Raw genomic sequence first — 5,816 nt, 5'->3', positions numbered from 1 at the left:
ATGTTTATGTGAATGCAATTCCAATAAATTATATTGGAAGATGTTTTGCTACTCAACTTGTAATTAATATGGTAATGAAAATCAAAGAATGAAAGCAACTGCTTCTACTCTCATCTAAAGTTTTCTTTTTACTTCTACAAAGTATAGAGATACTCTTCTAAAACTCACTTTTTCCTATCACCCTTTCAATAAAAGACAGAAGAGAATGACAGCAAGGATTTCAGGCTTTATGAGAAATGAAATCAGTTGAAAATAGATGATATTTATTTTTTATTTGATGTAAACCTAAAGAAAGTTAACTCTTTAGCTGAAATTAAAGAACTGAACAGATTATATAATGACGCTCTCTGGTGCCCACCCCCACCATTAGGTAAATGTCTCCTGCAGAGCTATTAAAGCACTACCTAGTTACTTCTAAGGTTTTACAGCCTTGCTCAAATTCAAATCTACTCATATTAATGCTCTTGAGTCTTTAATATGTATTTTTTTGAAAGTGAAATTAAAATTTATTATTACTATGGATTAGTTACACAACTATTTCATGACAAATAATCAAATAGCAATTTATACTCTGTAGTTAATCCTCAAGACTAGGGTTTAGGTGCTTCTTCAAATTTGGGGTCTTCAAATTTGAATGTTGGGAAGGTATTCATGTCTGCTTTACCATACATCTGCTTAAGCTTAAATAGTTCCCTGTCCAGATCTTGTTGATATTCAGGACCTATATCAACAGGTCCTCTGACTGCTGTCTCTTGGATTTATATTCTCTAATCTTGTCTACAAAGAGTTTTTGAACAGGAGCAAGTTCCTTGTTAAATGCAACAACTGTAACACCAATGTTCCTTCTAAAATGCACTGAAGTTGCAGACTGAACAAGAGATAAAAACCTGGAGAGCCTTTTAAGAGCCATGGTGATCCTGGCCTGACTGCTCAGTCACAGTCACTTTGCACCAAGTCCAAGCACCAGAGCACTAGAAGCCACCATTGTCCTACTTCTGGTCCTTGCTCCAATATGTGTTTTCTTTTTTAAACTAAGCTAAGTAGAGGACAAGTTATATCAATGTAAAATGCATTTAATTCAACAGCATATTAAAATAAGAGACTACAAAGATTCTCATTCTTTCACATCACATAAGTTCCTTCAGATTATCACACTACAAATGTGGGAGGAGACACATAGGAAGGACATATGAGAAGGGAAAATTTGTGAAAGGCCATGTACATAGGGAATACGCACCTCCAATACTTCAGAACAGCTACTATCTGCTACTTTTTTTTCTGGGCATCTATATTAAACTACTACTTCCATATGCTTCCATCTTCTGGCCTTTATCTATGATGTATTTTTTTTCTCACAGAAAGATTATTAATTTTTATACTTAGAGGCTCTCTTTAGCTCTTTTTTGATGCAAATCCCAGTCATCTATACTCAGCCAGCTAAATAGAAAAAACCCTTATACCTTTCATATCTGCATTTTGAATTGCTTTCTCCCCCTGGTGTTTCTTTTACTTGGTCTCTTTCAATTTGATCTTTTAATTAATATAATGAAAAAATTCATTTTACCTCCCTTCCACATTCATGTCCATATCAATTGTGGTCCACACCAGTAAAATGAATTAAATCCAGAAGACTGAAAGGAACTGGGGTTTTTTGTCCTACTTCTCTGGTAGGAAAAAAAGCACTGTTCTTCCCTTTCTAGGAATGAAAAAGTAAATGGGGGTGATAAAAATATAGTATCAAGAACTGGAAGAGAAATTCAGGATCACTCACTCTAACACATTCATTTTACATATAAGAAAACTGTGGAGAAGTATCAGTTTCTTCTATGATAAACTATAAATTCTCCTGTTTAACTTTTACAGCCGATTGCTTTCTGGCTTCAGTTTCCCTGTCTAGATTTACTGCATTTTATTCTCTTTCACCTACTCTGTATTCCAACAAAACTGGTTTATCTGCTGTTCCCTGTGACATTCCATTTCCAATCTGTGTGCCTTTACAAAGGAAGTCTGGATTTCACTCACTCGTTGTCTTTGCTTTTTAGAATCCCTGGTTTTGTTCAATACCTATATCATTTCACCCCTATAGGAAAACTATCCTGATCTTCCTTGTTTCTAATGTACTCCACCTAAAAATTTACTTTATATTCCTTGAATATGTTTTCTGTTTACTTATGTGTCTAATGCTGTTTTCCTGCAGCACAGTGTAAACTCACTAAAGGACTATTTTGCTTTTTTCTGTCACTTATCTTTAGCACTTAAAAAATATCTGGCACAAAGTACATGCTTAACAAATGTTATTGTTATTTTTATAAATGCTATTCCTCTTTTGGATTTTAAAGCTTTGAATGCATAGAATACAGTGTCTTATGAATTTTTATATTCCCCATGACATTTAATAAACTTATCACAGAATTTTAGAGCCTGTCCACCTTGTCATTTTACAAATGGGGAAACTGAAGCCCAAGAAATTACATTGATTTTAACAAGATCATGAAGTGAGGTAGTGGCAGAACACATATTGCAAACCAGATTTCCCAACTCTTAGGCTGGAATGAATTTGTTTAAGTTCAGTCAAATGCAATAATTCTTTTTTTGACTAATAATTCTGTTACTACAAGGGATTATTTTGGCATCTATCACATTTTCTAGCTAAAGCCTCAAGAAAACTTCTTATGAATAATATATTGCTAAATAATGATTTTTAAAAATCAAAAATAAGAAATACACATATAGAAATCCCTTCTATAACTAACTAATAGGCTTAGTTATGGTATTATAGTTTAGAGAGAAAAACACTTCATTTAGAGGAAGAAGACTAGGTTTCTGATCTGAGCTCAGAACCTTATGTAAGTTGTCACTTAACTTCTCTGACCTTTAGCTGACTTGGTGTGGATGACACTAAGTAATTACACTAAGAATGATATGTACCACATATTTAGGGGGATGAAGAATGGCCAGATAGATCAATAATTTCTCAGACTTTGTGCAACTTATGGTGAAGGGGGAGGACAAGGTATTCCCCTTTGCTCAGTCTAGTGTGAGGATTAGGTGGGTGAAGTGACCTCTGCCTGTGAGTGCCAGTTATATGCCTGTCCTGAATGGCAGAATGGATAAGAAAACAAAATCCCCAAATATGCTGCTCATTAGAGTAATGTTGTTATGGTGCCATCCACCAACAATTCTAAGTCTTTATCCTGCTGCTGGTTCACTCATTCTACCAGTACACATAACACCAGGTTAAGGTGGTTCCACAAAGACATGGCCATACTGCTACAATTTACTATCAGGGTCCTCAGGGTAACCATGGTGTGGATGAGATATACATCTACTGTGAATAAATAAATGCTGATTTCCCACTGGTGTGCTTCCTATTTAAACAAAAGAGCCAAGTTGAAACCATTCACTCAATCATGAAACATTTACTAAACAAAAAAGCAAAAACAAAAATTATCATAACAGTCTACTCAAAGTTCTGGGTCATTCTTCCCCACCAATGAATACAGCAGTTATCTGGGGAGAAAGTCAGCACAAGTTTCAGAGGCCAAGCTGGAAGGCCCATGAATTAGGAAATCTACATGTCCAGGGCAACTCATAATTCTGGCTTCAATATCTTTTATTTCCTTAGGGAACAATCTGTACTATGTGTCACCTGCTAGGTGAGGCCAATTCTCTTCTGGACCTCTCCACTTATTGGCCGACTGCCACTTTCAGGCTGCTAAGCAGTTTTAAGTCCTTTTAGTGAAAGCCTGCACTGAAAGTGCATGAGCCTGCAGAGTTATTCAAGTCAGATCCCTTAACTGAGCCCTGAGTCAACATTATTAGTTCTTTCTCAGAAATTTGCTTACTATTCTCTGAGGATTTTCCCTCTCTCAAGCTATAGGTGTCAGTAAAGAGCAAGACAAACCTGTGAGAAGTTTCTACCTCTAAATCTATAGGTGGTAATAAAAGATAAAGCAGCTTAGATATTCCTTTCCCTGATGAGATCTTCACATAACAGAAGCTTCTCATCTCCTCCAATTTTCTCTTTTGAACACCAAGGTCTTTCTTCTATCATATAAATACCCAAAAGTAATTGTAATGCTAATAGTATAGAATCATATCATCACAGAATCATAAATTTCACACTTGAAAATGACTTTGCTTATTCCATATACCACAGTAAGCTCAAAATAGATTAATGATATGAATTTTAAAGCTCAAACCATAATTTAAAACACGCACACACACACACGAAACAGTTCAGCATATGCTTTTAACACCTATAGCTAAGGAGTAAATCCTTAACCAAACAGAATTTTAAGATGATCACCAAAGATAAAATCATTTATTTTCACTGCTATGAGAAAAAGAAAAAGCTTTTGCAGATGTAAAATTAACACAACATTGAAATCTCAAAGCCAATACATAAAAAGCAAAATTCATAATTTTGGCCCACCCTACTCCCAAACCCACCCCTGTTCATAATTTCCCAATTACTCTTAACAGGGGTGGGAAACCTGTGACCTTGATGCCACATGTGGCCCTCTAGGTCCTCAAGTATAGCCCTTTGACTGAATCCAAACTTCACAGAACAAATTCCCTTCATAAAAGCAAGTTTAGATTTAGTCAAAGGGCCACACTTGAGGACCTAGAGGACCACATGTGGCCTCAAGGCTGCAGTTTCCCCATTCCTGCTCTTGAAGGTACCACCATCCTACCAATAACCCAGGCTTTCAACCTAGACTCCCCTCAATTCTAGATTCCTCACTCCACATATGTGTGTTTAGATATAGATGTAGATATATATGTATAAATATCTACATCTATATCTATATATGTCTATTCCCTTCTCTCTACTCACAACCACTACCATAGATCACATAGGTACCATGCTAATAGGACCGTTATCTCTTCTCCTCTGGCATATTGTAATAGCCCCCTCCTTATTCTTCCCCTCAAGTATACCCTATTTCCATTCCATCCTATACATAGTCAGCTGACAAAGTGCTTTCATTAAAAATCAAACCTGAATACCTGACCCTACTCAATAATCACAAGTGGCTCCCTATGACCTCTAGGATCAAATACAATCTTCATTGGCTAACATTTAAATCTCTTCCCAACCTGAACCCTTCCAACACATTTCTACTCATACATTCTATGATGCAATCACAGTCCATTTGCTGCTCTTTATGAAAGATGCTCTAACTCCCATTGCTGTGTCACTGCATTGTCTGACCCCCTTGCCCGAAACACCTTCCCTTCTTTGTCTCCACCTCTTAGAGTTCCTGCATCCTTTAAGATCCATTTGAAGCATGACTTAATGTATGAGGTCCTTCTTGGCCAAGTCAGTTGCTAATGCCTTCCCATCCATTTTACCTTGTCTCTGTTTTGTATTTGTCTTAAATATGTATGTGTCTATATAATCCTATATGTTTATACAGGCATATATTAAACATGTGCATATGTAAACATATGTCTATATACTTGTATGTATATGTGTATGTGTTAATGTATATGTGTCTATATGAATAAATGTCTATATACTTAAATGCAGAGACATATAAGTATGTTTTCCTGGATTAGATTAGAATATAAACTCCTTGAGTGTAGGTATTATTTAATTTTTATCTTTGTATCCCCAGCACACAGTACTGGCATCTAATAGATACTCAAATTCTTATTGATGATTGATTAATTCCAAGCATCATTCACAGAGAGGAATAGTAAGTGCCATTGAAATGTATGCAGAAGTCAATTACCTACATTAATCCTGAGAGGAAAAAGGTTTCATTCATCTTAAAACTATTCTGTTAAACCCAGCTATACTTGCAGTC

The 5,816-nt window shown here is 35.8% G+C and overlaps 1 pseudogene; it reads right to left on the bottom strand.

The window, feature by feature from the left end:
- Positions 1-590: 590 nt before the first annotated feature.
- Positions 591-916, bottom strand: LOC114025187 (annotated as a pseudogene).
- Between the last annotated feature and the right edge of the window lie 4,900 nt (positions 917-5,816).

Source organism: Vombatus ursinus, unplaced genomic scaffold, assembly GCF_900497805.2.
Source record: "Vombatus ursinus unplaced genomic scaffold, bare-nosed wombat genome assembly UNPS02014830.1, whole genome shotgun sequence".
Taxonomy (NCBI): Eukaryota; Metazoa; Chordata; class Mammalia; order Diprotodontia; family Vombatidae; genus Vombatus; species Vombatus ursinus.
The sequence above is the reverse complement of the archived record's forward strand: the minus strand, read 5'-3'. Positions and strand labels throughout refer to the sequence as shown.